General features: G+C 32.2%; 1 non-coding gene across 1 annotated transcript; it reads left to right on the top strand.

The window, feature by feature from the left end:
* Positions 1-9706: 9706 nt before the first annotated feature.
* Positions 9707-9779, top strand: TRNAR-UCU (transfer RNA arginine (anticodon UCU)). Its single transcript has one exon. It is a non-coding gene; the product is annotated as a tRNA-Arg (tRNA).
* Positions 9780-12157: the final 2378 nt, after the last annotated feature.

Here is a 12157-nt window from a genome sequence, read left to right as displayed (position 1 = left end):
GTGTATTGACAATAAAACTTGTAGTCTTATTCCTTTGATATACTGCTATAGGTTGTGAAGGTTGTACACTTGGGACTTGAGGAATGAATATAGATGTTTCTTGTGTGTTCACTTCCTCCTCTATAGTTATTGTTTCTTCCTCCTAAATTTTATCTACACTCACTAGTACAGGGTTGTCACATAGTTTGTCCTAGAGAATGGACTAGATAAGTATCCTTTTCAAATAATCCTCTATAAGGGGATTGATGGTCTGAGCAATAGTCTTAGAAACATCCTTTACTTTGATAATTTCAGTATTTACACTTGTCTCCTATGGAGGGCTAGCACTTGGCATTTGTGTATCTTGTACAATCTATTTTGTTTGCTTCTCTTCCTCAGTTGGTGCTTGGTTGTCAATATTCATATATGTGGCTCCCTCAACTATGCCTTGTTTAGTATTATCTTCTTCATCCTCCCCTATCTCAATAGGTTTCTGGTCAACTTGTCTACATGTTGGCAATCCATACATTAACTTCCACATTTTTTTGGACTTCTATACAACATCCTCTATGTTGTTTTATAATATGTTGAATGCCCTATATTTTGGCACATATCTTATAGCATACTTCTTAATGGCTTTAGACCTTTCATCCTCACTAAGTTCTGGCATAACTTGAGGTAGGGCTATCTCCCTAATTTATTTTTTAGTGTCTAAACAATAATGCCATTTTTCCTCAACTCTATCATATAAAATTTTAGGTATGGAGTTGGAAAGTTCTAGAGGAGCCTTTTTTAATATAGCCATCATGGCATATATTACCTCTTCAACTTGGTTCTTCTCAATCTTCTCAAGATTGTCAAACTCAATGTGAGAAAAACCTAATAAATTAGCATTGTTCCTAATGTTCTTACATAAATTGTCTAAATTTGAAGAGGGACTGCGACTCGCCACTTGAAATTGGTTGTTGTCATCCAATTTAGTCTTCTCTTCATCAAATTTAGCTTGTGCAGCATACTTCCTCCTTGGTCTCTTCTGTGTTTCAGCTTTCTTCTCCTTAGGCTTGGCTACTTCTTTAGCCTTTTGTGTATTGACCCTAGTACTAGCCCTTGTGGTAGGTATTGTAGGTTTGGTCTGATTAGGTTTAGCAACCTTCTTTGGGTTTTTCACTACTTGTTTCTTTACTTTACTCTTTTTCCCAGTAGTTGTAGGTGCTTCATCAGCTTCTTCCTTCCTTGGAACCTTCTGCAGTTTCTACTTCATCTTCTTTTTGGTCTTCTCCCTAACCTAATGTTAATGCCAATGGTGCTTGAGCTTATTTTTCCTCTTCTTCTTCTTCTTCCTCTTCTTCTTCCTCAGCTCTTTCACCAAATCTTTCTTTCAATTTCTTTACTAGTTTGTTCTTCTTCCCAATCATTGAAGTGGTCTTCAATTCCATAGTGATCTTTGATTTAGCCAAGTCATAATTTCCAAATGTTGTGTGTCTTTATCCACTTCTTTTGCAAGTAATGTTTTTATTGCTACAAAAGCCTCATAAAAAATTATTTCATATCCTAATGGCCCTAGCCATCTCAACCTAGGAATTATTGCCTAAACATATGTGAAATCGGTATCAACTAGGAAGTGAACATAATCAAAATGTTTCTCCACTAGTAAGACTAGTATCTATAATCTTTTCTTCATTGTTTGTTTGAAATCTTCAAAATATCTTATCATGATAGATTCAAATGTATCATCTAGTTGCTCAATAAATTCACTAATCCAAACTACAATAGGTATGTTCACCTTCCATGCAACCTTGTCAAATATAGGAAATGTATTTTGCACATAAAAGAAAATACATACAAGAATAGATCCACATTTACACTATGCACTTTTGGTCTTCCTTATAGCTCCCAAATTCTCAATCAATTGTTGCAACTGCAACTTGGCAAGATCATAAGTATGATCCTTCTTCACAATTTTGTAACCCATATCAACTACAATGCAAGCTACAAAAGTTATCAGAGGATCTATGATAGTATCAATTGTCATTCCACTTTTATTCCACATAGCCCATGTTCTTTGTTCAATTATTTCCTTTGCTTCACTTCTTATGGTCTTTGGTCAATCTAGGGTTGGATACCCTGTTACTCTATAAACAATCTTCTTAGTAATTTTTACTGGCCCATTTTCTATCAATACAAAATTATCATGAATCCTACTCAAAACATTTTTTATCCACTCTGTCTTGAATATGTTGGGGAAACCTAGGGCACAAGTTAACCCTTTCTTCTCAACAATGTTAAACTCTCCCTTCAATGCTTCATTCTCACATAGTTTTTCATATGTTTCCCTAATTTCTATATCACCTATGCTTCCAATTTTGCATGTGTAACAATTTCTAACATCTTGAATCATCAAAACTTGTGGTGGTATCATGGATAATGCACTAGAAGGATCATGTTTGTAAATTATATCTAGGATAGCCCTAAAAGTAGGATTTTTTATTTCATTACTTATCAATTGAACATTTAAAACCTTTTTACCCTCTACACCTTTGGCTGTTGAAGAACAACATGCCATTACATGAAACTGGGGTTTCTGAAATTTAAAACTACATAGCTCGACACACATTAAATACCTTGTGAATCTTGTTGGAATGATGTTGAATAGCCTTTTAAATCTCCTACAAATGCTCGGATCAAATTCTCTAGATCACCTTTAGCTCTTCATTCTCTTCTTCAAATTTGAATAATGTCAAATAAACAGAAATCGATCAAATAGCCCTTAAAACATTGCATTTAATGCTAAGTGCTTACACAGCTATAAGATCAGCTTCAATTGAATTTCTGACTCATTAGGCATCCATTTGTTTTTCATATGCTTGAAAACCACCATGAGCTTGGCCTTAACTAACATGTTTTGTTAGCTCGACATCCATTAACATTTCACTTGGCAACCACTATGAAACTTTTCACGTTTGGCAATAACATGAAAATTGACAAAACTTAAAGATGTATTCTTGATTCCTAACAACACTTTGCATTTTAATTCATTCATGTGTAATATTTTCAAAACTAAATCCTTGGAACTAATGTATGATATATCTTTTAAATATCAATCCCACATACATCTTGATTGCTTAATTTGATGAGGTGTGATCACCTGACCCATTGGGTGAAGTGATTGCATCTACACTTGATGTGTTGCAATCTTCCTTTCTCTTCCATGTCTTGTTCATCTCATCTCTAACATTCTCAACATCTTCCTTTCCTTTTCCTTTGTTGAACTCACAACTCAGTGCCTTTGACTTTTGTTGAACAATATTTACTTATGTGACCAATCTTCAGATAGCGAAAACATGTGGTTTGATTAAACCACCTTTTGTAATCACTTCTAAAATGTGTTCTTATATAATTCTTAGGAATATGACCGTACTCTTGATAGTATTGAAAAATATAACTTATATTATAATCCCAATTATAAGAGTTGTCATTGTTATTTACCTTTGTTTGCTTGTTTGATGACCACTTGGGTTTGGATCTACATTCAAAAGCTCTATGTCCACACTTCTGACAGTTATAACAGTATCCTTCAAATCTTTGAGTCTGCATAGTCTTGGTTCTGCATTCACGTGTCTAATGATCTTGTTTGTTGCACTTATGGTAGTGATCCATGTTCTTCTGCTTAACATTCTAATTTATAGTTTTGCTTCTGCAAACATTAGTAGTATGTCCTTTATTACCACAATTATGACAAGTAGATTTGGAGTTCTTACCTTTGTTACTTATTTCTTTAGCATTTTTGGATGATTCTCCTTTTTTAGTACTTGTGTATCCCAATCTAGATGTATCATTTTTAGATCTAGGGGATCTCATCAATTGTTCAAAGTACTTGATGGCTCCACTAGGTTTATTGAAACTTTTAGAAAACTCTTTTTCCCTTTTCAGCTCATTGCTCAATTGTTCATTCTGCAATTTTAGTGTTGTGATCTCAATGTATTTACTATTTATTTCATGATTAGAAATCATGACTTGATTCATTGTTTCCAATTGCATGTGAGCAATCCTATTTATTTCTAATGATTTTTCTTCCAATTTGCTGGTCAAAACTCTTTTTTCATCTTCAATCATGACTTTGTCTTCCATAGCTTTCTTTTTATGTTTAGTCACCTCACATAGTAATATGGATTGTGATTCATTCTCTATCTTAAGATTTCTAATCTCTTCAGCTAGGGTTTTGTTCTTTTCCATTAGATCTGCAACTACTATAGCAAATTCACTAGATTTTCCATTTGTAAATAGTTTAGTAGTGTCCATATCTTGGTATTGTGTGTCATTCTCCTCAATAAAAATTTCCTTCCTTATTCTCAATGATTTCTTTATATCTTCTCTTGCTTCATTCAATTGATGTAGAATAAGTTGTATTTCAATCCCCCGGTTCTCAATAATCTTTTCCAACTTATAGACTTCCATTTCCAATACCTTTCCTCAAAGATACAAAGCATTACTTTTAGAGGATAGAGCTCTTATACCAATTGTTAGAATTACAATAGGAAAGGTAAACTCTGGGGGGGGAGGGGGGGTGAATCAGTGCTTCAAGCTTTTACTCATAAAAACATTCACCATACATCCATCTCACAATTTAACAAGTAAATTGAAGTACCATATAAAGCATATACATTTAAAGTGTGTAAACAAGTAAGCATTCATGCATGTATGACACAAGATATGATTATCCAAAAACCCTCCAATGAGAAGGTAAGACTAAGGTGGGGATGATACCCACAAATCTTCACTACTACAATAATAAAGTGTATCTAGTGAAGGTTACAATGTTTTATCATGAAACATGATCTACCATGTGAAAGGTCTACTCTATTAAAAGCTTACAAAGACTGTTAGTTTTCACCCTATTAAAGAATTTCAAAACCCTATTAGTAGTGTGTCTAATTAAAGGACTTCAACTAACAATTAAGTAAGCACCTTGTTAAAAGATTTTAATATAGCCTATTAGGACTACTCTGTTAAGAGATTTAACTGATTCACTTGTTAGAATGTCTTAGCAATGATCTTGCAATTAGCACTCTATTGCTTGATGTTAGATCACCTCTATACTAATGTGTACTTGAGCCTTTCTAATCAAATGTCTCTCTATTGTCCATTGTTTCATTCCTTTGTTCTCCTTTAACTAATTTTGCAATGTATCCCAAATCATAATACCTTAGTCACCATGAATGTCATGTTTGTGCATGCAAACTCTCCTCTACTCTTTTCTCTCAATCTCTCAACTTAGAACATTTAGGGTTTTTCCTAGGTATGAATAAATGGTTGTGATTCACCCATATTGTTTCTTAAACCTTCCCTTTTCCTAATTAGATGCATGTAATACATAGGGATTCATATTTAACATTTGTCCTTATCAACAAAAGATCATAAATCAATCCTTAAGTTGGCTCAAAAATGTTTACATAGTAGTTTGTGCCAATAAAAAATAACTACGTCAAAATTTTGGCATCTAAAGTCCTTGGTGCTTGGCACTAACTATGACTTTAATGTTGTCACTCAACATCTGAATGACTTAGCATGGACTACTTTCTTGGCTCCTGAATCACTCGGCACATACTATATGCTCGACACTTGAATGACTCAGCACATGAGTCACTCAACACTTACTATTTACTCGGCATGTATTAACTTACATGTTGTGCTTGACATATGTTACTTTTTGGGTATGAACTCAGTAAATGACTTAAGTGTATAGACACTCACTTGCCAAAACCAATCTAAGATTAACAGAATGCACTTGCAATTAGGCACTCATCTAGATCTCATTGCTCAATTACAAAATTAAATTTGGCTTTCACTTGAGTTCGCTAATCAAATTACATAAATAGAATTGGATTTAGTGTTCTTTAGCGAATTGATTGGTAGAATCAATTAATATTATATAATTGTGATTAATCTCTAAAATATATCTACATTGAATATAATATCTAACAACATAATGTATATCTCTACAAAACATTTGTTATACACACATCATGCATACTCTTCATAATCAAAACTCAATCACATATATGAAGTCATAACTCAAAACCATGTTATTGTTGACTTTTCAAATGAAACATGTAGCCAAATTAACAAAATAAATATTTCTAACCAAAATTAAGTAACTATGATGTCATCTCAACCAAAATTTATCATTTTCTAACACTTAACTCTAATTAAACAACCATACTAGTAAATCTTTACTGAACTACTATGCTATTCATGAAATATTGTCAACCTAATATTCAATAGTGAATATCTTCTACATACAATCACGTAAAAATCTCTGATGATTGGCTTAGACATAATAATATGTCCACATTTTGTAATTACATCATCTAACTCTTTAAAATCTACCCAATCCAAATTGATTTAACTAATTTTTTTATATATTGTGTATGATAAACAAATAACTCATAAGTATCAAAATGTGTGGTGAAGTGTTTAATATTAAATATGAGCAAGAGTAAATGAAAATTAGTTTCCATCAATGAAAAAATACCATGCACAACTTATCTCTCTTTCCAAAATATGTACACTTGCTCTCTTCTTTCACCCTATTCTTAATTGGAGTCCCTCTTCTTTACTAGTTTTCTTTTTCTTAGTTGTAACTCCTATTGAGGTAGAGGGAATCCCTTTTGAGATGGAGTTCTATATTATTAATAAATTTTCTTTATTCCTTTATTTTCCTTTATCCATATTTCCTATTGAGGTGGTGTTATATTCTATGAATGTGGAGTGCATTATTAATGGTGAAGGTGTTTTTAGGAATATTTGTTTGTTGACAATTCAGGGAGCCCTTCAAAACCCTTCTCTAGTTATGGGACTCAATTTAAATCTCATAATGGTTTGGGGATCCATCAAAATTTTGCAATACATGTTAATTGTGATAGTTGTGGGAGCCAGTTTAAAATCCACAATGGTTTGAGGGGCCTTTAAACTCCTTATATCTCTAGTTGGTTATGTGATGATCATTTCTTTGATCTTGTTTAAGATTGGTTATGGGAGCCATGTTAATTCATATGAAGTTATAGGTTTTGGGTACCTTGTTAAAACCATGTTTTCTCTTGCTTAAGGTTTAAGGTGCCTTATAAAACCCTGTGTTGGGTTAGGCTATTAGCCTCTCTTTTTCACAACTCATGCTTTGTATGTTTTTCTATTAGATCATTGTTCTACTTTTGGGATGCTTATGTGTTGTACTGTTAAATCTTCTAGACCACTCTCTTTGGGTTTCTAGACCACCCTCAAAATATTTTTGTATAGGTTTTCTGGTCCCTTGAAAACCTATTTTCCTTTAATAAAAAATAATAAAAGTTATACATAAATTTTTATCTAATTCAAATAATTAGTAATCAGAAAACCTTCATTCATTTTATAAAACTAGTTTAAAAAAAACACTAACACCATATATCAACATTAAATCCTAAACTACATACCATTGTATTATTTCAAACTCTAAAATATCACATTTGTTCTCATTCCAAACTTAATAGAGAGAATAATTATTTTTAATTGGGAGAACATCTTATTTTATTGAAACACCGCCACCCCCACACATCAAGAAAAGATCCAAAGATATAAACATTTTTTAGTGAATATTTACAAGTAGCTTAAACATCACAACACTAAGGCTTGATTCATGTGATAAAAGTGTCAAATAGTCAAAGCTGACTTACTTTTTCGAAGCTTGGTTTTTTTCTTAATGTGTAATAGTTATGGGTTGCCAAATATCTAGATCATTGTGATCTATTTATATCCTTACCTATGATTATGAATGTGCAATTTACAACTTAAAACCTTTCTTTGAGCATTTCTAAAAAGAATGGCTTTTAGTCTAAATAGATTTAGTGTCCAGTGATGAAACTTGGACAGTTCTCAAAAGATTTGAAAATGGGAAATCTCTTTCTAGCTATGTTGGAAAAGGTAATCAATTCTTTGAAATACAAATCACTCTCTTATTCACAATCCATTATAATCCATTATAACTCTTATTAGTGTTTAGATTCATATTGATTCTAGCATCTTATTTATTCTTGACTTTAGATTCATATTGACGCTAATGTGTTAGACTAGGACTATGAAGTATCTCTCTATTTTATGATAATGAAGTAAATGTATTTGCTAGAGGTAAATATAGAGTTAGTAACATAAACCAAAAGTTTACATGTATATTGAAAAATGATGGTTTTGATAGAGGTGTATGTCAAGATTCAGTTGCAATGGTCAATGCTACGCATGTATTATTCGATGGACGTGCATGAAATTTGTAGAAGCAATGAAAAAATACATGAACTATTTGATAAAATGTCTCAATGAGTTCTTTTATCTTGGGGTAATGAACATAGGAATGGATTGAAAGTATTCTAGAAACTATGCAAAATGACATGTGTAAAGCCCAAATCCATATATTTGTGTGTAATATGTTTTTTCTTTGATGGAAATTAAAAATTATCAATCTCTGATGCCATGTAAAATTTTACCTAATTTGCAAACATTTAATTTAGCTAGAAAAGAAAAAATGAACATGTAAGGTGCATAAGAAAAATTTCAAACAAGAATGAAATTTTAAAAAAATGTTCCATCAATTAAAAACAAATATGTTTACAATATATAACCTTCCTCAAAGTTTTTTAAAAAAATAGAGAAGGGAAATAAAAATAGAAAAATAAATATGTTCCTTAGAAACTAAGCAATTGTAGCTTTATCCAAAAAAAAAATGGGTGTCTTTATATTTAATTGAATTTCTTATAGAATATCATCTTAGGAATTAGGATGAGAAAACTATACAATTTGCAAAAATGCATTTGTTGAATAGGTTGTAGAAAATTAAGAATTGAAAATCTTGTGCAAGATTGACGTTGCAAACACATTAGGAGCCACAAAGTGGAAATGCATTCATTGATCGCGCTAACTATATGTATATATTGGGTGTTCTTTGATTGTTGTTGAACTAAATAGTTTTGTATATAGTATTTATAAAAACCTTAGGTGGTGGTTGAAGTGACTAAATATGTACACCAAGATAGTTAAGAAGTTAATGTATTTGAAGGTTTGTCTTGAAGGGATAATGACAAATGTGAAATAATAGTTGTTCTTAGTGTGGGAAAGAGCAATCTTTGTTGAAATTGTTGCCGGCCTTAAAATAATTATTTTTAGAGTGAATAAGAAGTTTCTACTTGTGTTGTGTTAGGATTTAGGGGTTTCAAAATGTGAGACAGGTATAGTAGCTAAAAGTACAAAGCTAAATCGACAATAAAAATGTATCAGCTAATTATTTAATAATATATGAATTAAAACTAATGTAAAAGAATCTCAATTAAAATTCAAAATGAATATTTATTTAACTTGAAAGGTGGTGTAATTGATTAAAGACTTGAGTTTTAATCATATAGATCATAGAAACATCCCAAATATATTCAATACTTAATTGTAAACTAACTTTAATTGGAGATAATATTAAATACTTCAAATGTTTTGTTTGTACAGTCGCTTCATTTTGGTTTAAGAAAAAAAATTAAACTATTAAGTTTCTTAATATAAAATAATTTGAGAAATAAATAGAATTAGTAAACTTATTTTAAATATTATAGTCTAAATCAGTAGAAAAGAGACACCTTTTTATACTTATTCCACTTTATTCTTACGAGTAAATTCTAGTTTTCTTTAAATAAAATAAACACGAGTTTCTCAATAAGCAGCGCCCGTGGCCTAATGGATAAGGCGTCTGACTTCTAATCAGGCGATTGTGGGTTCGAGTCCCACCGGGCGTGAGTAGTTTTGGCGTTTTCAAATTAACTCTTTACGCGCAAAATTAGCGTAAATCGAGCTCGCCACTTTCTTACAGAAATTTTCTGTCGCAGTCTAAAACTAATTATTTATTTTTCCCTTCCAAACAGTCTTTGACGACTTGATGAAATTGCGGTCTACCCATAAACTCGGTACCCTTTTTCTATTTTTAATGAACACTCCGATTTAAAGTATGTGGCTCTTAGGAGTCGGGCTTGGTTCGGATAATTTTGATTAGGGAAATGAGTCACTTGTCGATTATGTCATGTTTGCTAATAATTGATCACACATGTACTTGTAGTTGATCATTTTTTAGTTTTCTTGGTTGTTTATTGGTCAGTTTGTGCAAAAAGTACTATAGTTAGAGTGAGCGGCTATTGGGGAGTCTTAGTGGTGGGTTTCGAGCGAATGTTTTAAATTGGCACTTTTAAACCACTTTGCTAATAGTTGATCACACATGTACTTGTAGTTGATCATTTTTTAATTTTCTTGGTTGTTTATTGGTCAGTTTGTGCAAAAAGTACTATATTTAGAGTGAGCGGCTATTGGGGGGTCTTAGTGGTGGGTTTCGAGCGAATATTTTAAATTGGCACTTTTAAACAACTCTGCCCTTTACGAGTTCTACAAAGAGCTCTGTAAATGTGGGAAAGCCAAATGGTTAGCTTTAAGCTCCCCACTCACCTATGGAGGTTCACTTAAAAAATCAGCAAATTTTGACATACAAATTAGGAACTGTAGGTGCATGTGGTTACCCTGGGTGACTACTAGGTCGTTTCCCCTAATTCATTCTTTCAGCAATAGATTCTTATATAGGAAAAGGTTACTCCTAGCATGGGTAATGTAGAATGGTGATGTCGCCCTTAATAGTTTAAAACACATATCTATGTAGGTAAGGCACTAGAGTGGCATCCAATAGTATGAGCATAAAACAGTGTAAGGAGGAGTAGGGTTATATGTGGAGAAAGGTAATACTGAACATATAGTAAGGATGTAGCTATAAGATTTGAGGATGTAACAAGAGAAAGGCATGATCCCTTCAAAATATAAGGAATACATGGCAAGGAGGTGGCTATAAGGTTAATAGTTTTAAACACATATCTATGTAGATAAGGCACTAGAGTGGCATCCAATAGTATGAGCATAAAGCAGTGTAAGGAAGAGTAGGGTTATATGTGGAGAAAGGTAATAATGAACATATAGTAAGGATCTAGCTATAAGATTTGAGGATGTAACAAGAGAAAGGCATGATCTCTTCAAAATATAAGGAATATATGGCAAGGAGGTGGCTATAAGGTTCGAGGATGTAATTGAAGAGAAGCATGATGCCCTCAAATGTAAAGATGTAACCATGAAGGTAGAAACTATAAAGAGGGGAAATTCATGCCCTATAGTATAAGGATTTTAATGATTTAAGGCCAAATGTGATGCAAGAAGGCATGATGCCTTTAAAGTAAAAATAATTCTAATATATTATTTGACAATGTAGGTTAAAAAAGAGGGCTCCAAAAACATAATACAATAAGATGTGTTCAACAAGTGACTCTAGAAAGTGAGATATATTAATATCCAAGGTTAATATGTAAGCTTCTAAGAAGTGTACTCTACATGTTTAAGATCCAAGCATAAGCTCTAATGAGCATAATATGACAATGTAAGATCAATGTTTGTACTCTAATAGGCACAATAGAACAATGCAAGGTAAAAGTTGTTAGAGACAAAGAAACAAGCATAAAAGTAATCATGATACAAGAACAAGTAGCAACATGACAAAATAAGAAAGGGTGATGAAAGTGTAAGAGAACAAGTAAGCAACTCAAGTGGCAACAAAAAAGAGAGGCAAATGCAAGTAAATCATGGACATAAAAGGGATGCATTTCAACCAAAGATAAATGGAATTTATTTATTTTTTAAAGAAACACACAAAGTGGGAGAAAATAATTGTGTTTAAAGAAATATAGATGATGAAATGAACATGATTATTTAAGTTACAACAAGCCAACCATAATAAAAAAAAGGCCAAGTGAAAAAACTAAATAAGAAAATTAGGAAGATAGTAGGTCAAAGTAAAATCTAAGTTATATGTATAGAGAGATACACACCATAGTTATGGATATAAATCAATGAGCAGTCTTCTTTAGGTAACACTAAGTACCTCTAACTATGGCTCATCCAAAGATCGCAATTGTCTAAACTTTTTAAAGAAAATTTCTTCTTCTCTTGCTCTTTGTTTTTATTTGCTTGCTCTTCTAGTTACATGATTTCTTCTTGATGCAAATCCAAGTGCTAGGTGTAAACACGTTCAAGAACTATATTGTTAGGCACTTCCTTCCTTAGCCATTCTTGTTTCTTAACTTGTGGTAGT

The sequence above is a fragment of the Cupressus sempervirens genome, chromosome 6, assembly GCF_028749045.1.
Source record: "Cupressus sempervirens isolate cs-2001-9-10 chromosome 6, ASM2874904v1, whole genome shotgun sequence".
NCBI classification, from domain to species: Eukaryota; Viridiplantae; Streptophyta; class Pinopsida; order Cupressales; family Cupressaceae; genus Cupressus; species Cupressus sempervirens.
Note: the sequence above shows the minus strand (reverse complement) of the source record. Positions and strands in the feature narration are given on the sequence as shown.